The sequence below is a fragment of the Macaca thibetana genome, chromosome 13, assembly GCF_024542745.1.
Source record: "Macaca thibetana thibetana isolate TM-01 chromosome 13, ASM2454274v1, whole genome shotgun sequence".
In the NCBI taxonomy this organism is placed as follows: domain Eukaryota; kingdom Metazoa; phylum Chordata; class Mammalia; order Primates; family Cercopithecidae; genus Macaca; species Macaca thibetana.
The window spans coordinates 8,581,523-8,607,021 of record NC_065590.1 but is presented as its reverse complement, the minus strand read 5'-3'; the positions used below and the strand labels follow the sequence as shown (position 1 = coordinate 8,607,021).

The 25,499-nt window shown below is 42.3% G+C and overlaps 1 long non-coding RNA gene across 3 annotated transcripts in view; it reads left to right on the top strand.

Annotated features, from left to right (window-relative positions):
- Positions 1-19,694, top strand: part of LOC126933942 (uncharacterized) — a 46,369-nt gene extending 26,675 nt beyond the window's left edge. For 2 of the 3 annotated variants that reach the window (XR_007718770.1, XR_007718769.1), the window contains exons 2-4: positions 14,413-14,559; positions 14,650-14,835; positions 19,420-19,694. This is a non-coding gene — a long non-coding RNA (uncharacterized LOC126933942). The remainder of the gene's footprint in view (positions 1-14,412; positions 14,560-14,649; positions 14,836-19,419) is intronic. The other variant, XR_007718768.1, reaches the window with a different exon arrangement.
- The last annotated feature ends 5,805 nt before the right edge of the window (positions 19,695-25,499 follow it).

Here is a 25,499-nt window from a genome sequence, read left to right as displayed (position 1 = left end):
CATTCGGCCTTGCAGAAAAGAAGAGTTTTATGTTTCATTCCCAAGTCCGGAGAAAAGAAAACCTTTCCTTTTCTTTCCTCTTTGTTGTTTTTGGCAAGACTCTGTAAGGCTGCAACTCACATATAAGACACCCTGGGCCAAATTTTCAAAGAGCCTCTGTACTTTGCATGTGTTAGATTTTTCATGCCCAGCTCCAGCTCTGGGTGGTGGTAGAGTTTGTGGGGTGGAGGGGAGGGTGGGCACAGATGGGCTTTTCACATTTGCTGCCCCACTTTGAATGTGGAAATATACTAACTTTTATGAGATTTGGTTTTCTTAAAAGTAGAGTTCTTTAAGGAGGCTTATCCCTTCAGCAGTGCAATTTTGAAATGAACAGTTCTGCAAATGATAAGGAGATCTATGCCTGTCTGCCTGGATAATGGTAAGAAGGTGGTTTATTGTCTGAAATAGAACTCGGCCAAAAGAGATCTCCAAATTCTTGCAGACCTTGTGTGGGTGAGTGACTTTCAGTTCCTTGCAGGTCATGGAATACCTTTTTCCTAGGCACTTTTTGTCCAGAAACACTTTTTGATCTTCACTGGAGAATGATTAAATGTCTTGGAATTCGTGATTGGATAACAGGAAGCCTTGAGGATTTGGTTTATTACGGGAGATATGTAGATTCCTTTTTCCCCAAAGTGACCACAGGTGACTTCTAACTTCCTTGTTTTGGCTCTTTGCCATCTGTATCTATTAGGATAGGGTAGGTTATGATGTGGTAGAAAAGAACCACCAAAACTGCAGTGGCTTAAAACAACAAGAGTTTATGTTTTGCTCTTGCTGCATGTCCACTATGGGTTGGAAGGGGGTTTACCTGTCATAGACACTTAGAAAACTAGGGTGATAGAGGCCCCCTCTCCACCTGCTTCCATATTCACCATAACAGGAGGAAGGCAACATGATGAGGTTCACACTGGCTCCTAAAGCCTCTGTCCAGCAGTGACACCTGTCCCTGCTACTCACATTATATTGGTCAAAGAAAGTCACATGACCAGGCCTAACTGCAAAGCATTGGGAAACTGTTCTGTGTCCCACCATCTTTCAGACATAACTGCACAGGGAAGGGGTTTCTCTGTGTTTATGATAATTAATGCTGCTAGTGTGAAATTCTCTGCCCCAGACGTTTCTACATTGGTAGAAAAAAGTGTTGTCATCTAGCTTCACAATAGCCTCCATGAACTGAAATTCCTACATCCTTGGAATTTTATAATACAGCAGCCTCAAGGACTATCGATACTTTGAAATCCTTTCAGTGACAAGGACTGTGATGAAAATAATAATAAAGAATTAAAAACTCACCCATGGAGAGAAATACATCCCTCAAGCAGCTGTTTTAACTTCACTTCTTTTTCTTTCTTTCCAATGTGCTTTCAAGTTTTAATCAAAGAACAACATCATTGTAATCATATTAATCAACATTTGAGGGATAGGAATTAAGACTCAGAGAAGATAGGTGGAGTAGATTTCTCAAGTGTCTAACATACCAGTTAAAGTCTTTAATTCATATTTTGGGATTTGAGTGCAATCGCCATTACCATCACCATCATTACCAACATCACCACCACCATCAACGTCATCACCACCTTCACCATCACCACCACTGTCACCATCACAATCATCACCACCATGACTGCCATCACCGCCATTATCCCCATCACCACCACCAACATCACCACTACCATTACCACCACTATTATCATCAGTGTCACCACCACCACCATCACCACCATCGCCACCACTGTCACCACGATGACCATCACCACGACTGCCATCACCACCACCATCATCATCACCACCACTACCACCATCACCACCATTGCCATCACCACCACCACCACCACCATCACCACCACCTTCACCACCACCTTCACCACCACCACCATCACCATCACCACCACCACCATCGCCACCACTGTCACCATCATGACCATCACCACCATGACTGCCATTGCCACCGCCACCACCATCACCACCACCACCATCACCACCACCACCACCACCATCACCACCACCTTCACCACCACCACCATCACCACCACCTTCACCACCACCACCATCACCACTGTCACCATCATGACCATCACCACCATGACTGCCATCGCCACCACTACCACCATCACCACCACCACCATCACCATCACCACCACCACCATCACCACCACCTTCACCACCACCACCATCACCACCACCTTCACCACCACCACCATCACCACCACCACCATCACCACTGTCACCATCATGACCATCACCACCATGACTGCCATCACCACCATTATCCCCATCACAACCACTATCATCACCATACCATTATCACCACTATCATCATCACTGTCACCACCACCATCACCAGCACCACCACCATCACTACTACCACTATCACCACCACCACCAACACCATCACCACCACCACCCATTACCAGCACCACCATCACCACCACCACCGTCACCACCACCACCACCATCACCACTACCCCCATCACCACCATGACCACCATCATCACCATCGCCACCACCATCACCATCACCACACCACCATCACCACCACCACCACCACCACCATCACCACCATCACCATCATCACCACTACCATTATCACCACTATCATCACTGTCACCACCACCATCACCACCACCACCATCACCAGCACCATCACCACCATCACCACCACCACCACCACCACCACCAGCATATCACCTCTGTCATTGTTAACCCCACTACTGCCACCATCACCATCACCACTAATACCACCATCTGTCATACACTTGTGTGACCCATATAATGTTTCTTTTCAGACGCCAATGGGGACCATAAAATTGGGTAAGATTGTTGGCAATTAAATTTGTTTTTTCTACACATTTCATAATCCAAGAATTAAAAAGGTTTATGGCAGAAAATTGGCAATTCAGAGCCGTCTCGGGGACTGGGTTTGGACTAAATTTGTCTTTCTCTTTCTTTGTCTTTTTTTTTTTTTTTTTTTTTTTTTTTTTTTTTTGAGACGGAGTCTTGTTCTGTTGCCAAGGCTGGAGTGCAGTGATATGATCTCAGCTCACTGCAACCTCCACTTCCCTGGTTCAAGTGATTCTTCTGCCTCAGCCTCCTGAGTAGCTGGGACCACAGGCACATGCTACCACACCCGGCTAATTTTTTTTTTTTTTTTATTGTATTTTTAGTAGAGACGGGGTTTCACCATATTGGACAGGCTGGTCTAGAACTCCTGACCTCATAATCTGCCCACCTCGGCCTCCCAAAGTGCTGGGATTACAGGTGTGAGCCACTGTGCCCAGCCTCTTTTTTGTTTTTCAATATCCTTCTCTCCTCCTTTAAACTTGAAAGAGAACCAAAGGTCAAAAATGCTACACTTCATAACATGCAGTCCTAGAAAGCGGCTGTGTGTTACTACAGTGCTGACTTCTAACCCCTTTCCTATCTATACCACTTGGGGATGACCCTTTGTAGTGCAAAGATGTGGCCAGGATTTCCAAAGGAAGGGCTTCATTTTTATTTTTATTTTTATTTTTTTTCCTGCCAAACTCTGCCAATCAGCAAGGGGAAACTAGAAGGACCAGCTGAAAGTAGAATGATGCATTTACCAAATTGGCGTGATTTGGCAGAATCATCTTTGGCAGATGTCACTTTATGAACTCACCTGTCTGCTCCGATTTGGGTCTGATGCTCCAGGCCTCTGGAAACAGTGTTCAGAGTGGGCTTGGAGGTTATTCGCGTTGCCCATTGAGCTGTAGACGTTAAGGCTGTGTTATTTCCTGTGGCTTATGTAAGGAGCGATGCCATCTTGGACCCCTGCTTATGGCCTATGCAGTTTTAACAACTCTTAGCAAGGCTCCCAGGCATTTGCATCTTTAACATCCATGCAGGCTCAGGTAGCAGTGGAGAGGTGAAGAATAGGGAGATTCTGGCCCATGGCTAAAAGCCCAAGAGCTTTACCCTTCCCCCTTCAAATATTAATAAGACAAGGATGCTATTAAATTACCAATCCTGGCTCCAATTGAATATTTGCCAAGAATCCCATGCTCCTACCTCACATAATACATTTATTTTTCTTTTGGGGATTTGTTTTCTGAATCAGTTTACTTCTCTGTGGTTCAATAATCACCAAATGGAATTTGCTCCATCTTTCATCCTTCATCATTAGGGGAAAATACAGTATCATTTTCTGGCAAGGAATAAATATCCCAAAATGAAAGACAATATTTAGTGACCAAAAAAGTCCCCCAAACCCTCAAGAGTACAACTTTTCTGATGAATCAAAACTGGAAGTGATTAAGGGCTCAGTGCATTAGAACAACGAGCACCCACGTCCATTTCTTCATTTCATAGGGAAATCAAACATTGTCTTTTAAGTAAGCGGAGGCAGCTTAATCAAACTCTTTAAGTGAGCCATAGATAAGTGCATTGGCATGGTTTGAGGAAATGCATAAAGGAAATTAAAAATATTTATTTTATTGAACTAATAGCTGTCCCTGCTGGAGATTAAAGTAGTAATTGAGCCCGTAACTACAAGATAGATAACAATTCAGAAGTTTAATTTCTATTTGTTTTGCTCCTAACTGTCAACTTCAACTTGAATAGAAGTTCAACATCGTAGCTTACTAAATGCTGTGAGTGTTTCTTGATTATAAGATGGAGTTGCCTCAGATTGTAATTTTAGATAAAAATGTACTTGGTTTGATTATTTGAATTAGTGGAGATTTTTTTTTTTTTAACCCATTCAGAATTTGAAATTCCTGTGAACGTAGGTTGGCTAAAAAATTGTTGTGTTGTAGAGCTTTGTGATTTTAAGATCATATATTTTGGTCATGCGAGTTTGGAAAGTTCCTTGTGCCATTTTACAATGCGTTTCATAAGAACACATTCTAAGAATGTTAAGAATTATTTAGAAATCAGGGCTAGCTGGCTATTTTCATTTTAGGTTGCTCCCTCTTAGCTACTGTGATCAGCGCATGCTATTAAAGCTTGTTTGTGTTCAGCTTACGGTTAGGAACTTCTTCGTGGATGCACAACTGTAGTACCAATTTAATTTTCATTTTGGATTTATAAAGGAAGGGATATTTGGAATGCAACCCATTACACTGAGATGGCTATGTTTTTCTCAGGAGGCAGATAGTGGCAACAGAAATAGTTAAGTTTTAATGAGTGCTTACTAAGTGCTATGTTCCAGGCAATAAGCTAAAGGATTTTATGTCCATTATTTTGGGTGGAGACAGCAACCCTATTTTGTAGTAACTACAATTACCATCATTTTGCAGGTGAGGAAACTGACAACTCAGAGAGGATACCTAGCTTTCCCACAGGCCCCTAACCAACAGTGGCAGAATGGTATACTCCTGACATGGCATGGCTGGGTCTTGCCGCCAAATGTAGGGGACCTCTCCCTCAACAGGCAGCAGCCTGGGTATTTCATTGTGGTCTTAAAGCTCCTGGGATGAAAGGTGACCAATGCAAGGCTACATTCCCATTCTGCTCCACTTTGGTAGAAATGCTCCTGCAAAACAACCATGCATTTCAAGCAGGCTTTCCATGGAAAAGCTAGCGTGGGCACACACTCAATTCAATTCCCAGGGTGCTTTCTCACAGAGGTTCTTCCACAAGATTACAAAGACTGGGAACCTAGCCCATTATTATTAACATTTTTACAAAGCTATTCTGGCTGCTTTCAGGGCCATATCAGTTTCAAAGATCGCTGTTGGGGTGGGAGCAACTGAAGTTGAAATAGTCTGAATGTTAAATGTAGCCTTGGAGCGGAAACTTTTCTTTGGAGTTGAAAAGTCGGTGGAATATTCATAGAAACGTAATATGAGCACAAGATACCAAGTCAGTGTCAAAACTTTGTTCCAAACCATATTTGCTGTTTGTAAAACTGGCTCCTCAGGGACTGGCTGGGGGATAAGGTAAGAAGGCGAGTGGGTTGGGTTCCTGCATGCCTTGAGAAAGGTCTGGAGGTCAGGGCTCCCCTTCTCCATGGAGGGGGATCTTGCATCCACAGGACTTAGGATTTTGAGCGGTGGTGGTGGTAATGGGGTCCAGCCCTTCCTGCTCTGGGAGGACCATCTCTGACTCAGATATGAATCTCATTTCTTTATTTTGCCACCTGTGTTGTGCATGAGAAATAGAAGCTGTAGAGGTGTCTATCGAAAAGCATTGTGTGGTGTTTTGCGAGTGCAGAAGTGACACGATTTGCATTTTCTTTGAAAGTCTCCTGACCAAGATATCGATTTTTAAAAAATCATGGGGCATAGACCCTGATGGACATCATCTTAGGATTCTGGAACTATACCATAAAACTAACCAAAGGGATCCAAAACTGATGACCTAAATTTCCTTTCAAGAATGAACAAATCTTTCTCATTTTTTCCCCCTAGGAACTCTACTCATCTGTAGTTAATCTAAGAATTAACATTTAGCAAATTACTGCCTCAGTGTCTTAAATGAGGTATGTGCCTGGTGGCTCTGTTGATTAGAACCTTGTGCTAATGAGGTCATGGGTTCAGTCCCCAAGAGGGCTGCTTCATTCATCGTGGTCCCCCTCCAAGCCCCAGTCAGGTCTCCAAATGGCCACTGGTCACAAATGGCCTTTTCGGAAAGAATCAACAAAATTTTTCACCATTTATGGGAAAAACAACTCAAAGCAGATGACTTGAGTTAATTTGGAATATGACAACGATCCTATGGGGTAACAAAATGGTACCCCAGAGGCTGTAAGGACTTCTTGCAGACTGTGCCAAGTGCCACACTTCGTGGGGGTGGCTTCCTTGCTGGGAAAATTGATTGACGTGTGTGGGAGGTTCCAATCCTACCAGTTAAAGGGGAGTGCCAACTAATAACAGTAGGAGGCTGAATGCTTATTCAAAATGCAGACTCAGAGGGACACTTTAGTAGAATTTTGTTGAATTTTTGCTAGTCACTTACCTAAAATAAGAATCATTTTGGGCCTTCTGATTAACATCTGAAGTTATGCAACCCATGGGGCCATATCTACCACTGCCAGGCCACTCCAACCATTTGTCTCAAGCTGCCAGGAGACGCAGTAGCTGGGAGCACTCAGAGTGAGGGTGATTCTCATTCTCATGTATTCTTTCCATTTTGCACTCCCAACCCTCTCTCAGAAACCACTTTTTCAGGTCCAGTTCCAATGCCAAGTCTCAGTTAAGCATGACTGGATGCAGTGACATCCTCTGAGGCCATTTCTTGGATTTAGGGAAGAGTAATGCCTAATGAGCTCCACTGGCTTTCTCCCAGTTACCAAGAACCCCTTCTAACACCACCACCCCCCCCCCCCCCCCCCCCCCCCCCCCCCCCCCCCCCCCCCCCCCCCCCCCCCCCCACCCCCCCCCCCCCCCCCCCCCCCCCCCCCCCCCCACCCCCCCCCCCCCCCCCCACACCCCCCAAAAAAAAAAAAAAAAAAAAAATTATTTTTATTTCCAGGGTAGACGCTAGTTCTTTTTTAAAAAATTTAAAAATTTTTAATTACTATACCCCTTTCATCTAGCAGAGTGCTTTGTGTATAGTAGGAGTTAAAAAATATTTGTCGAATGAATGAGTGAGTGGATTAAAGAACCAAATGTAGAACTGGTTCCATTTAAACGAGAATCATTTTTTAATGTTATAATTTTCTTGTTTTTCTTTTTACAAAAGCATATGTGATTATTGAAAATAACTTAGAAAGTAGAGAAAAACAAAATTTAGAAGATAAAAATCACCCATAACACCATCTCTTAGAGATAACCTTCCTTGCCATTTTGGAGTGAATGATATCGATATCCATATATATATCTATCATATAGCTTGACCGTGTGTGTCATTGTATAATGTTTTTATTCATTATATCAAAATGCTTTGCATGATATTACATATTCTTCCACATTATCATTAAAACATGTTTTAGAGCATTTCATTGCATGACTGGACTTCAACTTAATCAGTTGCGTATGAAATTATACTTGTAGCAAAAATGTTCTACGTAGCTTTGTTTATTTCCTTGGGATACATTTCTATAAGAGGAATTGCCTGGCTCCATGGTTTTCTAATTTAATATGTGTTGGCAAGGTATTAATCAAAGAGGGGCCACCAATTTTCACTCCTATTTGCAAAAATCTAGTGTACCACCACTATCCTCCTTTGCCAAACAGTATTATCATCCTTTTAAATATTTGCTAATTTCATAAGCAAAAGTATATCAGTGTTCTTATACTTTATATTTCTTTTACTAATAGTGAAACTGGGTTTTTAAAAAGTCTGGTCATTTTAATGTCTTCTTTGCAAATTGTCAGTTAATGTTCTTTAAGACCTATATATTTGGAGAGGCAATAGACTTACCCCTTTCTGTTTCATAGGGCTGTTGTAAGAATTTGTTGAAGCAATCTATTTGAATGTATTTGAAATCTACAAAGCAATACACAAATGTATTGATCAAATGTGTGACCTGGTAGAGGAAGGGTCAGGAAGAATGGTCTCTACTGACAAAGGAGCTGAGTACTGGGTGAAGGCTTGCGTAAGATTTGTTGGAGGAGGGATAGGGAGAGGCACCTGTACAGAAAGGGAAAGGGGCCTTTTGTCAAGAGATCTGTGACTTTGGGAAGGTCTCTGGAAATAGACAAGGTCAGAAGCAATGCAGGGTCTGGCGGCTGGAAATGAGAGCCAGTTAGAAAGAGCAGGGAACAAGACTGGCCAGAGGAACTGCAGAAAATAAAAGAGAGTGAGTGGGAGTAGGAGACATCTCAAATGTCCCAAAACCACCAACGGAGAAAAGAAAAAAACTGCAGTGCGACTTCTCTGAAGACTCACCAGTAGGCCAGTGTAACCAAGGCAGCAGGCGTGTTCAAGAACAAATAGGGAAACAGTGCCACCGAAGACAGGTGTGGTCCCATGGCCACAGGACGTCCACGCTTTCCAACGAGTCCCTGGAGGAATCACACCTGCAAAAGGCACACAAAATAGATAATTAAATAAAGACAAAATACGGCACTAAAATTCCCCCAGCTTGTGTATGATCCCACTTATGTAAAATGATACATAAGATATGTGTAGAGTATATAATATATATGCTATATATTAGATATGTATTTTATTATTTATTTATTTGTTTTTTGAGATGGAGTCTCGCTCTGTTGCCCAGGCTGGAGCGCAAGGGCATGATCTTGGCTCACTGCAACCTCTGCCGCCCAGATTCACGCGATTTTCCTCCTCAGCCTCCCGAGTAGCTGGGATTACAGGCACGTGTACCACCACGCCTGGCTAATTTTTATATTTTTACTAGAGACGGGGCTTCACCACATTGGCCAGGCTGGTCTCAAGCTCCTGACCTCAGGTGATCCGCCAGCCTTGGCCTCCCAAAGTGCTGGGATTACAGGCATGAGCCACCGTGCCTGGCTTATTCTTTATATATTATACATGGATACAGGCATATACACACATGCCCTTGGTATTCTTGAGATAGTGATAATGAAGTGGGATAGGAAGAAATAATTATATTTGCTTTTATTCACCTTTTTAAGTATTGTTTTGCTTGTTATGGTAGGTACATATTACTTCTCTAGTTTGAAAATAAAGAAAAATTAAAGGAATGTAAACTATGCTGTGAGTGTTGCTTGCCGTCATCCACTCTGCAGCACACAGCGTGGGGAATTCACGAGGCAATGGGAGCTAAATTTCTGGGCTGTCACTGGAGCCCAGGCTAACTCTGGCAGGGGAGTCCTAGGGACCATCTGACAGTCACACCTGTGCCTCTCAGGGCACCAGGCTTATCACCATCTTACACTTAGATAAGAGGACACTTAGGTAATAAGGGAAGCTGTGCCTCCTTGGCAGGAAGGACCCTGACCAACCGGTGGGACATTTCTGTGGGCTGGGAGCAAACAGAGGTCTTCCTGCCAGATCAGGTGAGGGTGGCCACCTTGCAGGGAGGAGGCACAAATCAATTGCAGGGGAAAGAATTTGAGCTTGGGACCAGGTGCGGTGGCTCACGCCTGTAATCCCAGCACTTTGGAAGGCTGAGGCAGATGGATCACCTGAGGTCAGGAGTTTGCTAAAATACAAAATCTGAAAATACAAAAATCAGCTGGGCGTGGCGGTTTGTGCCTATAATCCCAGCTCCTTTGGAGGCTGAGGCAGGAGAATCATTTGAACCCAGGAGGCAGAGGTTGCAGTGAGCCAAGATGATGCCACTGCACTCCAACCAGGGTGACAGAGTGAGACTCTGTCTCAAAAAAAAAAAAAAAAAAAAATGAGCTTGGTGGAGGAGGGAAAAACCTTTCTTCTCCTTCAGTTCAAGGGCTGCCATTGCAGCAGGTGAAACAAAGCCCTGGCTGTGTGGGGTTTTGTGTTGCTTTATATTAGGTGAGCTGCTTTGAGGCAAAACCCTGTTTCCTGCGTCCCTCATGGGCCAGACACTGTGCCGGGGCTTGAAGTGTAGAAATAAGGCTGAGGTGGCCTCTGCCCTTCTGAAGGTCACAGTTGAGCTGGGGAGACAGATGGTACAGGAGATCCCGGACCAACAGAGCATCGCCACACGTGGCAATGACGGCTCCACAGGAAACCCACTAGGCATGAGGGTGAAGATCAGGGCTAGGACCGCTTTGGACCGGAGGCGCTCTCTGGCAGGTCTTTCTGAGCAGAGGATATTTCAGGCAAGTCAAGGATGAAGCAGAGGGGCTGCCAGTGAATAGCGGGATGAAGGAGACCCAGGAGGTGGGCCTGGCGCGTGTCCTGTTCGCCTGCAGAGCCATGAGCTGGGCTGCTGGGTAAGGGTAGGGTGTGAGAGGCTGGCTTCCCGTTCAGGAGTTTGACCTTCTCCCAAATGCAAAGGGTAGGTAGTGTGCTCAGAAATCCAACGATGGAGCGCCTCTGCCTCCACTCAGCCCCTACTACAAATGCGCTGAATGAGCAAAAAACAAATACAGTAGATGGATGTTGCATGCTCAGAAACATTCCATTTTATTTTATTTTTAAACTTTGGTTTCGATTTCTATTATATAAAAAGTCACTTCCATTTAGATTTGTTTTCACTGCAAGACCAAGCTACAGTGGGGAGAACAGGGTCTGGTGTGTAGCCACGTGCCTGCAGCTAGAGGGACGCAGCCTGAGATGCCCTCCCACTGCCTGGACCTCATGAAGTGCTTTCACGAACCAATCTGTCCCCTTTGTCGTCACCAGACATGCTAGGCTGAGCAGGTATTCATATGGTCTCCACTTTGAAAGTAAGGATGCAGAGCCTGGGAGAATGGAAAAGACTTGGCAAGGTCTCTGGAACATGTGCCTGTGTTCTGGTGAGCTTTCTGTGAGCCTGAGGCAAACGGTGGCCACATTCAGAATTACTTGGGCTCCTAGCAGTGGCCTCAGAGGCCTTTGCTGGAGGAGTCTGTGGTGAGCGGGAAGGAGCTTAGGGTGGCTCTGATAGACCATCCCCACTCCCCTTACCACTTCCACACAGTTAAGTCCTTGGTTGGTGCCTGCTCATCAGGTGGACAGGAGACTCCATCTCCCTAACCACACTCTGTGCCCACTGGGTGTCCACATCCTAAACTTCATTAGGACTCTGAAGTCCTGAGGTTGGGGAGGGACCAAAAAGATCAATGGAAGTTCTGGCTGTCTCCCCCATCCCTACACTTAAATGTTTGTGACTGGAATGATTCTGGATATGCCGACTGTCTACTGATGAGCATCTTGGTCCTCTGGTATCCTGAAGTCCTGGCCCAGTCTCCTCCTTGGACTTGTTTCCAAGGGAGTCTACTGTGATCACTAGGATCACCCCTTATCATGTGAGATTCATTTAGGTGTGTCAGCATTTGGGGACACGTGTGACATTCAGAATAGCTAGTGTAGATCTTCAACTACCTTCCATTCTATGTTTCCTGGCAGGAGTCCACTGGTAATTCTTTGAAGCAAAACAATACTTTTGCAACTTAATCTTCAGCATTTGGAATACAGTATCTCTTGTCTGAGCTTGAATGGAAAGAACCCACAGTCTGTGACTTCTAGCCATTTAGAAAAATGGCGGTTGCCCTAAGACATGAACTTGGCATTTGAAATCAGCAGACAATGAGGAGTTAGTGTAATGTAAAGAGACAAACATGGGATTTGGATATGGGGAGGGCTGGGTTCCACATGCTTTTCACTTGCTGTCACAGGACTTTGGAGTGGACAATTTTCATGATCTCACTAAAGCCCATTTTTATCACCTTTTAAATGGGGGATAATACCGTCTACCTCATAATATATTTGTGAGGATTAAAAGAGAGGAATTAAAATACCTGGCACATAAGAAACACTCAAGAAATATTAGTTTCTCTGCCCCTTTACTCTTAATGATTTAATTAATCACTCCAAAAATAGAACATTCTTCAGAATAGACTCCTACCCATTTGTTGTTGATGGGACATCCAAAGGGATGTGCAGTTCTTTTGTTTGGTGTATAATAAGATGACTTTGCACTTTAAAAGGGGAAAAAGGAAACCTCTGGTACCTCAAACAACGACCCTTTTAAAGTCTGCGCTGGACACCATTCTCAAAGAATATTCTTATTAACATACTTTCTTATAAATGGAGCTCTACTGATCAAATATGTATAAGTTAGTAGCCTGCAGAGTCAGAGCAGTGCTTGGCAAACCTGAGGACGTTTCCCATGTGCGCTGTGGGATGGCATAGGCAGGGGATACCCTTTAATTTTGTGACATGGTTTGGGGGGGCTCCAATGTGAGGTACTCTTGGCATGGTTTCTTCCAGCTCTGGGCCTGTTCTGGGGCCTGTCAGGACTCCCACATATCCCATCCTTGCAGGCAACTCCCTTTGAAGTCCATGGGAACTCTTTGAATGGAAAACATACACAACGGGGTGTTGATGCCAGTAAGAATCAGGCCTGATGTATGCGAGGAATAAAGGTGCTTCTCACCCCAAATATTAGCTCTTTAGCCCAGAAACTATGGTTTGATCATTAAATAAAAGAGCACTCCCCTCCTCTCACAATCCACCACCAAAGCTCCACCATCCATTTGCTCTGGAGATGATAAACCTGCTAATTGCTGGAGAGTTTTAATTAAGCAACAGATAGAGACAGTGTAGGGCTGTGTTTTTACTTTAAACATATCAATAGAATAAACATTCTCAATTCCAGGGCAACTTGCTAAATGAAAAAAAAAATAAACATTACTTTCTTTTGAAATATCACTCATTGGGTGTGATAATTTAGAAAAATATCCCTATTAGAGATAGTTAGGGACGTTTTTTCTTTTTCTTTTTTTCTTTTTTGGTTGAAAATGCAATCGCCGATGGAGCACAAAGCTGCAATTTGTAGACAGGTTAAGTAAATTAAATCACTCACTGTCTTTTTCTTTTTTCCAATGGCTTTAAAAGTTAAAGGTAATTTGCAAAGAAAATGCTCAGTTTGAATTGGTTTGTAATATCTGTTAATGATCTTTAAAAAAATCCACTTATTCACAATTCTGTCCCTGGGGGAATTCCGATGTGCTATCAGAAAAAATTTCTAAAGTCTGAAATGTCATTAGCTGGTGATTTCTTTGAAGTAAAAAGCCCCGAAAAAAATAAATTATATAAGGTATACAAGTGCACAGGACAATCACTTTGATGAATAGTATCTCTTTTTTCGTAATGTTTCATACCTAAAAATGCAACAATTGAAATTCAAGCTGGTAAATTATAGAGCCATCTTTTGAATTACCTCAATGTAGGCATGCCTTCTGTTTATTTCTCACATATATTGAGTTCTTCCATGTATTTATAGATTGTTGATATAAAAACAGTAGTGTTAGGAACAATTTTGATTATATTCATTGTGTTTACTTTTTGGAAACACAAGGTGTTGCCTAAATACAGGCATACAGGTGTTGCCATCCGGGGATTAAAACAATAGCCTATTTCAATATTCCATCCTGGATCCCAGAGCCAGGTGCCGTGAATGGAGGTGCAAATGCTACTCAGCCCGGGAGAGTTGTTCAATATTAGATAACAGAGCCATGAAATACTACACCAAAGGGAAAATTTTCTTCCTGACCCCAGCTGGTGATCAGTTTTTGCCTGGAAGCAGGGGAGTCTTTGTAATACAATACTTGTCAATGTTGCTGGTTTGGCTGCTATAAATAGCTTTTTTTTTTGGAGGATGGGAGGAGTTGGATTTTACTAAACCGTTGGCTACAGGTTAATTATACATTTCACACAAAAGCATTTCTTGTAGCCAGTCTAAATTTGTTACGTTTTAATCCCATTTTATATAAGGCTAGAAATATATGAGCCTCCAGCAGGCCCGTTATTATTGTCATTATTTTATACATTGGACCTTCAGCTCTCTCTCTCTCTCTCTCTCTCTCTCTTTTTCTTTTTCCTCTCTATGCATTACTCACCTCTTAGCCAAATTGCAGAGGGTCCCAGTTTCATTCATTCTCCCTCACAGGGAAGGCATTCACTTCCTCTTCCTCCAGCGGCCTGAAAATCGTATGTGTGGTTTTTCCTCTTTCCTGCTCTGTAGCTGACATCAGGGGAGCAAACTGAACACAGGTAAGAGCCAGCTTGGTTAGCAAATTAAAATTGATTGATTTTAATGAAGATATTCTATAATATTTTCTTATTCTCTTTATTTACTTAAAGGAAAATGGAAATCAACATTTGAAACTTTTAAATGGAAGCTTTATTGGGGTTCCACATATGGAAAACTGCAAATAGCAGAAGTGTGTGACTTGATAAATTAATGTGGAGTGACCACATCCTCTAACTTTCTCCCAGGACAAGAAGGAGAATGTGAACAATGCTCCTGAAGGCCCCTTTCCCTCAAAGGTAACCATTGGCCTGACTTCTGACACCATATATTTGTTTTGCTTTTTTTGAAGTTTATGTAAATGGAATCATATGATAGGTATTCTTTTTTAAATTTCATCTTTATTGTGATAAGAACATTAAACATGGATAGGTGTTCTTTTGTCTGTCTTCATTCTCTCAACATTATTTTTGTGTCTATGTTGTTGGGTGTACTAATAGTATGTTTTCCTTGTTATATTTTCTTCCCTTATATCCTTATATAAGTAATATAGCACAATTTATCATTTTTTTTTTTTTTTGAGATAGGGTCTCCTTCTGTCACCTAGGCTGGAGTACAGTGGCATGATCTGGCTCATGGCAGCCCTGACCTCCTGGGCTCAAGTGATCCTCAGACCCAGAGTAGCTGGGACTACAGGCTCATGCCACTATGCCCTGCCCGGCTAATTTTTTTTTTTTTTTTTTTTTTTTTAAGAGACAGGGTTTTGCCATGTTGCTCAGGTTGCTTTCAAACTCTTAGACTCAAGTGATCTGTCCATTTTGTCCTCCCAAAGTGCTAGGATTACAGGAGTACACCACCATGCTCGGCAGTTTATCCATTTTACCCTTGATGAACATTTGAGTTGTTTTGAGTTTTAGGCTATTTTCAGAGAGTACAGCCAGAAACTTTCTTGTGCATGTCTTCAATGCTTGTGTATATGCATTATGTTTAGTCTATACATAGACTAAAGGGGAAGTCACCAAATTGTAGAACATGACTATGCTCAACTTTAATAAATAATGCCAAACAGTTTTCCCAAGAGATTGTGTCAATTTCCACTCTTACCAGCAGTGAGTGATGTTCTACATCCCTGCTAGCACTTGGCATTCTCAGTCTTCTTGATTTTGGTCATTCTGGTGGTATGTATAGAGTCTCACTGTGGTTTTAATTCCATTTTCTTGGATTATTATTACATTGAGCATCTTTTTCATGTATAGTGGCTATTTGGATATTCTCTTTTGTAAATAGTCATATTAAGTCTATTTTTCTATTGGACTTTTCATCTTTTCTTATTGATTTGTAGGAGATATATATTCTGGATATAGCTTTTTGGTTATATATGTTAAAAATATGTACCACTCTGAGCTTGACTTTTCGTTCTCTTTGTAGTGTCTTTGGATGAATAGAAAATCTTAACTTTTTTCTTTTGTTTTGTTTTGCTTTTTGAGATAGGAGTCTTGCACTGTTGCTCAGGCTGGAGTGCAGTGGCTCAATCATGGCTCAATGCAGCCTCAATCCCCAGGGCTCAAGTGATTCTCTTACCTCAGCCTCCTGAGTAGCTAGGACTACAGGCATGTGCCACCATGCCTATCTAATTTTTGTATTTTTTTTGCTGTTGTTATAGATATGGGGTTTTGCCATGTTGCCCAGGCTGGTTTTGAGCTCCTGGACTCCTCAAGTGATCCTCCTAACTCAGCCTCCCAAAGTGCTAGGATTACGAGTATGAACCACTGTGCCCAGCTGATTTTAATGTTAATGTTAATATAGTCTATTTTCCTTGATGGTTAATGTTTTCTGTGTCCTATTTAGCAGAGCTTTGCTTACTTCAAGGCCATGATAATATCCTTTCATATTATCTTTTGTAAGTTGTGTTGTTTCACCTTTCACAATTGGATCTACAATCCACATGGCATTGATTTTTGTATATGGTGTGAGGTTGGGATCAAGTTTTGTTCTTTACTCCATGATATCTACTTACCCTTCATGATGAATGAGAAAGACTTCCTTTCTCCATTGCTATGCAGAGACACTTTTGTCATAAATTAAGCATCCACTTCTTTATAGAATGATCATTTTACTTTTTTCCTTTATTCTGTTAGCATGGTGAGTTATTCAATGGGTTTTTGAATGTTAAACCAATCTTGCATTTCTGGATTAAACTCAACTTGGGTGTGATGTAATACTTATCTTACGTATTGCTGCATGTACTTTGGTCATATTTAAAAAAAAATTTTATAGAAATGTTTATGAATGAAATTTACCTGTAACTTTCTTTTATTGTAATGTCTTTGTCAAATGTGTTATCAAGGTTCCATTGGCTCATAAAACAAGTTGAGAAGTATATAGTCTTTTAGAAATTAAAACATAAATGAGTCTAATCTCATATAGTAATTAAACATATATGTAATTTATCCTGAGAAGGACTCACTACAGTTTTCTGTCTTTCTATGTTCCTGTGTGTTTTAACTTAGACTTTTAGCAAGAAGCTGATTTTGTGTGAGTTTTGCATGGGAAAATAAATAGGAATTAGGCTATCTTCTAGGAGTTTCCATATGGCACTCAGCAGTATGTTCATGTGCCCAAGGCTGAAATTTGTTACGGCATCTCAATCCTCAAACCCATAATCAAGGCTCATCAGTTGAGAAACCTTTTTGGACATATGACAAGTGTTCAGATAAAATATCTGATCCCTGCCAAGAATTTTCTAGGCCAATTTAATCTCTGACTTTTGACCTTATCAGTCACTGCTCCACAGACTTTTTAATTTTTATTTTTAAAATATCCTTTAGTAGCATGCATCTCATTCCTCATCCCAGATCTCCTTTTCTACTTAGTATTGTCCCAGTTCAAGGCCTTGTCACCTCTTGCCTGGGCAATGGCATCTATGGGATACTATTCTCCATTTCATCTTCTTCTCAGCCATGCAGGTGCTGACTCTGAAATAGAAAGCTAACCACCTCAGTCCTTTGCTGAAAACTAGGTGATTTCTGTATTGCTCTGCAAGATGAAGTTCAGGTTTATCAATGTGGTGCAGGTTCTTGCATGATCTGGTGTCTTAGTCCATTCAGGTTGCTTAACAGAATATCTTAGATTGGGTAATTTATAAACAATAGAAATATATTGCTGGTAGTTCTGGAGGCGGGGGAGTCCAAGATCCAGGCATCAGCAGATTTGGTGTCTTGTAGGACTCCATAGATGGCACCTTGTTGCTGCGTTCTTACGTGGTGGAAGGGGCAAGGAAGTCCCCTGGATCTTCTTTTATAAGGGCACCAGTCTTACTCATGATGGGGGAGCCCCCATGACTGAATCACTTCCCAAAGGCCCTACCTCTTAATACGATCCCATCAGGTATTCGGTTCCAACATGAGTTTTGGAAGGATACCAGCGTTCAGACCATAGTACCTGGCTCTTGCTCACCTCTTCAGTCTGCTCTCTTGTCTCACTCTAGTCTTTGGCTTTACATTCCTGCAACTCTGTCTTCTGGTTCAACTGTGTGTGCTCCCTGTGGTTCTCTGTGCCTGTGCCTTTTCCTGTGCTGACCTTTCTCCCTGGAATAGACTATCCATATCCTTCTGGACAATCCATTCTTTAACAGCCAGCTCAGGGTAGGTAACCTTGCCCTCCACCCAGCTGGGCTCCTTGCCTCTCCTTTCTGCCCATGTGTCTGTCTGTCAGACTGGACTGTGAGCTCTTTGCAGGCAAGGTCTGGATTTTAGTCACTTATGTACACCCATAATTTCCTGTTTGCTGGTAGATAACAGGTGCTCAATAAACAATGATAGATCCAAACAGAAGGAAGAATGGTGACTAATTGACTATTTTGAATCTAATTTCATTTCTTTTTGGAAGGCTGAGATGGAATAAAATGGTCAAAATGCCATGACCAGAAGGGAGGCAGGAAGGCAAAGGCTCGGGAAGATCTGTAGATACAATCTCTTCCTGTATAACTGAGTTCAGTCTAGCTGATTAAAATCCTCTTATGGTGGAATCTGCTTTTTATAGAATGGATTAGCAACAAGGATTTGCTGTGAAGATAGATTTTTCCAGAGAAACGAATTTGAGCAATTTAAGAATTTAAATGGAAAAAAAAAAAAATCCTGCCCAAGAAGCAAATTGACCAATATCCTCCCCCCATCTCTTATTAATAAAAGAGTTTACACAGACACTCTTTATGAAATCATGTGAGAGATTCACAAGGATCATTAAGTCTCGGCTAGTCATTCACTTTCACTTTGTAAAATTGGCTATACCCTCAAAATGGTATCACGTAGAAACGGACTTTCTGGGGCTCTTATCTATGAATGGGTTCTAGCTGCACAGTGATGCCATTCATTTTATTTGGCCCATTTATTGCAAGTACATTCTAAATTTGGCCTTAATTATTTTTCCTTTCACAAAAATATTTTGTGGGATCTTTTTGAACCCTGACTACTTCCTTCTTGCCCCTTAAAACAGAAGCCAGGAGCATTATTTTTGTTCTCTTCTAATTAAAATAATTGCTTGGCTCCTTTTAACTAGATTCATGCAGTTATTAGCCTAATACATGGATGGGTGCCACGGAGTGCTTGAGAAACAAAATGAAAAGTGATCATGTAGCTTCACATGAAAAAGATTCTGTGGTGCCAAGGAGCATTATTTCCTTTCAGCCGGTATTTTATAAGGGCTTTCGTAAACCTGGCCCCCATACCCTCACTAAAAGACTATTAAGTGAAAGAATAGTTCTATTTTCTTTATTAAGGTATACAACTAGCTCAGTACAATTTGAAGAGGGGCACTTGATATGCTGAGCATGGCATAAAGACCTTGGGTCTGGTTTTAATCTCTGCCCCGGCTTTGTCTTTCAGAATCACTGCAGTTGAAGGAAAAATGCTCCGTGTCCCCTCTGCTGGTTGGTATTTATCAAAGGACGATGGAGGAAGAGAGACAAAGTGCCTGGATGTGTGTGTTAATCAAGAGTTGTCAGGACCCTGCCTCTAAAAGAAAGTGCTAAAATGATGCTTTTGACAAGACTTTTCTCAAAGTGGATGCAGTCTAAGGGTTGGAAAACAAGTCCCAATCAGGCTAGGTGCGACTTGTCGCCTGCTTTCGTAAATAAAGTTTTATTGGCTCACAGACACACCCATTTGTTTTGTATTATCTACGGCTGCTTTCGCTCCACAACATGGAGTAGTTGTGAAAGAGACCATATGGCCGACAAAGCCTAAGATATTTACTCTCTGGCTCTTGACAGGAAAAGTTTGCCAATTCCTGATGTTCTCCATCCAGTTCATTACCAATACCTTCTCCATAATGAGAAATAAATTTGTAGGTATTTTTACGTAGTACTTATTTGAAGAAATGCTCAGGGCCTTTGGCTGTGAGTTAATTTTATGAGTATTCGGAGCAGGTATATGGAAGACAGGCAGCAAGAATGATTTAAGGTAAGAAGTCATGATTAGAGATAAGATTCTGCCATTATTGTCTCAGGGGTAAATCACTGATTATGGCCATCTTTTTCTCTGCCTGCTCTCTGGAGAAGAAGGTGTACACATATCTGGGATTTCTAGCTTGGAGCACACCTTTATTAACTACATCAAGGCATTATGGTCAACATTGTGGACTTCTGCTTCCAGGACAAAAGATGAACATCCTTTCCCACCATTTGGTGGTTGGGCGGATCAAGTGACAGAATGTGAATCCATGTGTTTTCTAAATCATATAGGTACTGTATTTGTGGTATAGATGCTATCTATAAAACTTTAGAATAAATTATCATCCCTATTTGGCATGCGAGGAAATGTGATTTAGGTAGCATGCCCGAGATCATATAGTAAGCCAGTAGAACAGCTGGCAGTTACTTCTCCTGGCTTTAAGTCACTGCTCTTTCCGGTATACCATAATGCTTCTTTACATCATGTCTTTTTCTATAGTTTTGGAAATGTTCAGTCTTTTAGTTCACTGGTTCACTCATTCATCTGCTATTTAACATCATTTAGGAGCCTTGTATGAGCTAGAAAAAGAGCTGAAATTTTCCAGGGAGTGATGACTGTATAAAGATGAGTTGTAACGCTTCAGTTGTTTTGCTCTTAGACTCCTGTGGCTGGAATCCTCCAGAAGTCCATAGATTCTTCTTCTGGTTTTTTCTGTGCTGTCCAAGGAGTTGGCTTTTATTTGTGCCATGAAGAAAGAGAAAGTAGATGAACTTGGAGAGGGAGAGTAATCCTATTGTTCTAAAAATGTTGCCTGACACCTTGTTTTACATTGTGTGCATCTGCATGTCTCTTGAGTGCACATACCATGAGAGGAGAGAGAAAGAGAGATACTGAAATGTTGATAGCACATTGTTCCAGCAACTAAAATATGAAAATGATCCAGGCTTGGGAAATGTGAAAGCTAAGATTTTGTACATAAAGTCCAAGTGAATCCATATCAAAGAAATTTCAGATGTGAATTACCCAGCTAAGCAACATATATTAAACAAGAGTGCGGCAGATATAGGCTTATTTTATCATACCATTCAATACAGTTCTTCATTCAGATTATATTTATTCAATGATGTGTCTTGTAATTTTTGAGATGAGATGATAACCTGCTGGAGGAAGCAGCTTCGGCCAAAATATTGGATTTGCCTTGTCATAGTAAGAGAAGTACTTAAAGGTTTCTGATTTTGATATTTGCCCTTTTAGTGGGGGAAGTTTGCCAATATTTTCCTTATATTCAATGTTACTAGATACTTGTTGTATGAGTTTGTTCTTACACTGCTATGAAGAGATACTCCAGACTTGGTAATTTATAAAGAAAAGAGGTTTAATTGACTCACAGTTCTGCGTGGCTGGGGAGACCTCAGGAAACTCACAATCATGGTGGAAGATGAAGCAGGTATGTCCCTCTTCACATGGTGGCAGGAGAGACAAGTGCTGAGCAAAGGGGGAAAAGCCCCTTAAAAACCATCAGATCTCATGAGAACTCACTCACTATCATGAGAACAGCATGAGGGTAACTGCACCCATGATTCAGTTGCCTCCCACCATGTGTCCCCCCCATGATACATGGGGATTATGGGAACTACAATGGGCTATGGTGGGGACATAAACTGTATCACTTGTTCTTATCAGATTTATTGGTGAACCTAAAAGTCATATGATTCTCTAAAACAAAGGTGCCAATGAAGTTGCCTAATGAAAAAAACAACCTTCCAGATCTTCCATTATACAGTTGTCACCTACAAAGACCTCTGAGCGGTCCTGTAGAAAGTTCTGCCTTACTCTCCTTGTTTCCCCCACAAAAGGCAGTCTCAGCTTTGCTGACTGAATATGGAGGTGATAGTATCAATTCTGTGATTCATCCATAAAGTATGCCACCTCTCAGATATTCCTAGGACCCAGGACACTGCTGTTTTAAGAAACATAATTTGTTTCATCATGCAAAAGGCATATCCTTAGCAGGACTTAGTGCTGCTACAGATAAGACATTTTGTCTGTAAGGAAGTCATCAACATTAATTTATTTAACTTTCTTCTAACAGAGTGAATTTTCTTCCATTTGCTGTGGAGCACACTTCTTTCTAATTCTATTCACTTAGCAGGTATTCTACTGAAAAAATTGTCACCACATTGGCAATGTTTTGTAGAGGGGAAATAGATTTTTCAACAGAGTGTAAGATTCCACTGCAATGGAATGTGTGTAAGTCTGTTTTTAATGATTGCGCAATACTGTGGAAGAAAGTTAAACCTCTTTGAAAACGGTACTGTGTTACTACTATTACTATGACTATGACTATCATTACTGTGTGCACTGTTCTTAATGGCTTAAGTCTATTACACTGAGTTTCCCAGAAAGTAGAGCTTGAGGAAAATCTCATGTGCTGCCTCTTTCGTGGAGAGTTCCATCCCAGAGGAGTAGGAGTTCGGAAGAAAGGGTAGTGTGGCTGAAATGCAAGGAGCAAATACAATGGTGTGTTATTGATGTATTTGATGACATGTAGCTGTCATCAAATGACATGTAGCTGACTGCTCCATCACCTGGGGCTGTGGTAAGCTAAACATTGGCCCCTAAAGAAATATCCACATCCTAATCCCTGGATCCTGTGAATGTTACCTTATATGGCAAAGACTTTGCAGATGCCATTTAGGATCTCGAGATGCAAGATTACCCTGGGTTTTCTGGGTGATTGCTACAGCCCAACACAAATGTCCTTGCAAGGAGGATGCAAAGGCAGGTTTGATACACAGAAGAGGAGAGGGCAGTGTGATCAAGGAGACAGAGATCTGAGTGATGTGGTCATAAGCCAAGCCACAGTCACCAGAGGCCAGAGTAGGCAAGGAAGGAATTCTCCCCTAGGGCCTCTGGAGGGAGCACACCCCCCGCCAATGCCTTGCTGTGAGCCCAGTGATACTGATTTCACACTTCTAGCCTCCAGAACTATAAGATAATACATTTATATTGTTTTTAACCACCAAGTTAGTGGTAATTTGTTACAGCAGCTACAGGAAACTAATACAGGGACCATCCTCCCAGAGCATAAGTGACTAAATCTCAGGACAGACTGATTGGGTGGAGGGAGAGTGACGAAGGGAAAAGAATTTGTTTGCCAGCTTCAGCCTCTGATTGATTGGTAAGTGGCTTTTGCCATGGGTTATTAATCTTCCTTTATTTCCTCCTCTTACCTCTGGACTGAGCATGGTTGTGCACTGAGTTTTGCTGGGATATCTCATGCTTCAGGGGCAACAGAGAAGCCCCAGGGTGGGAGGAGAGAAGCCAGGCAAGGTACCCAAGGAGAGGCTCTGCGGGATCATGTGCTCTACAGTCTATTGTAAGGCAGCTGCGGTGAACAACTGGTCAATGGCCCTGGGCAATGTGGCAGAGTTGGCACCTGAGAGATAGCTGGCAGGGGGGTCTGAGAAAATGGTCTTCTTAGTTGGCACCACAACTCCACAAGGCAGGGGGATATGATGTCTTCAACAGGCTTTCATCTTAAAGTCTTGAATCCTGCTAGCTTGTGGATCCTGCTGCCCCTCAGGGCTGCACTTTCAACTCCCACTGGAGGAAAAACTTGTCTTCTTGTAGCTCTATGATTGACTCTAGTTTTCCTTCTTTCTTTCTTTTTTTTTTTTTTGAAACAGAGTCTTGCTGTCGCCCAGGCTGGAGTGCAGTGATGTGATCTCGGCTCACTGCAACCTCTGCTTCCCGGGCTGAAGTGATTCTCCTGCCTCAGTCCCTAGTAGCTGGGATTACAGGTGCACACCACCATGCCCAACTAATTTTTGTATTTTTAGTAGAGATGGAGTTTCACCATATTTGCCAGGCTGGTCTTGAACTCCTGACCTCAAGTGATCCACCCACCTTGGCCTCCCATAGTGCTGGGATTACAGGCGTAGCTTTCCTTCTTGATGTACATAAAATAAGGCTCATTCTTATACATGAAAGCTCTCTCCAAATATTTGAAGATTGTTTTTATCTGTTTTTTTTTCCCCAGGCAAAACAGTCCTAGTTTTTTCAACTTGGCTTTGTGGAGGAGTTTTCTTTTTGTGTCTGGTGGCCACACCAGCCCCCTGCTCTGGATAAGCTGTAGTTTGCCTTCCTCTCACCTTACAAGGCAGCTCACAGAATGCACCAGAAATTCGGGTATGGTCTGCTCAAACACACAGTACTTTGACTTCATGAATGTTGCCAGAGATGGATTTTATTTTATTTTATTTATTTTTGCCAAACACATCATTTTTATTTGTTTTATGCTGAGTGTTGATTAAAATGCTCTTTTATACTTGGGTATAGATACCTATATAGAAGCTCATAGTTTTAAAGGTACCCAAAGAGCCTGAAAGAGTCAATCTATTTGCAGATGCTATCATTATAGGTAAAAGATGAAAATGCCACCCCACATCAGGGCACATCAACATTCACAGTTTTATGCTGAATTGAGGTCAGTAGGCGATTCCCACAGTTTGGAACCAATCAGCCATGCCAGCCTGGGGAGCATTCTCAGTCAACCCTGCCTACCACCAACCCTTCCCCATAAAAAACCAACTTCTGAAGGAGCTTCTGGAGGTAGATTTACCCAGGTGGGAATGTTCCCTTTCACATCTCTAGCAGTCAGCACTGATTTGGATTCTGTTCTTGGTCCAGTCCAAGTCCCCAGGGTCTTCTGTGAGAAGAGCCAATATTGCAGACTAAAAAGGCCTGGGTGGGCAGGCATCCATCATCTCTCATCTTCATACAGCCCTGTGAGGTAGGCATTACTGTCTTCATTTTACAGATGAAGAGATGGGCTCAGCATGTCAGACTTTCTGCCACACCAGGTAGCAGCTAGAATGAACGTGGAGCTCAAGGGGTTGGAGGGCGCCTTGGATCTCTGCAGTTGAACCGAACCTGGAACTGACCCTTCTGAAGTCCCTTAAAGAGCTGAGTAGCACACAGTTTTTACAGAATGGCTGGGCCTCTGTGGTTCCGCTAGGTGACTAGGCCTCCTGGAGTCATTTATGTCAGGGAAGCAAGGCCCTGCAGTGTTCTGGTCCAGCCTCTTCCATTCGCAAATGTGGGAGCTTCATTGGCTTGGCATGTATTCACGAAGTGCCTGTTGGGTCTTTTAGGCCAAGCCAGGGTCAGAATGCAAAAATAGAGACCCTTGGTGTAGGTCGTGGTGCCCATGAGTGAGTGGCAGGGGTTGGAATCGGAGGTGTTGGTGTCTTACTCCCAGTCTGGGTTCTGTGGTGGACCCACACACAGCTTGTGAGCTCTCTCTGGGCCGCCTACCCAGACCTCAGTGTTCTTGAACCCATGAGGTGGCATAATATTGTATGAGCATTATCCACCTTTTTACCACTCAGTATTTCTTTTCACCTCTACCTCATTCAAGCAACTGGCCACTGCCTGCTCGGGGCTTCGGGGAGGGAAACTCCCTGGAAAATGAGTCTTCTCCTGTGTGTCACAGATTCTTTAGGTTGACT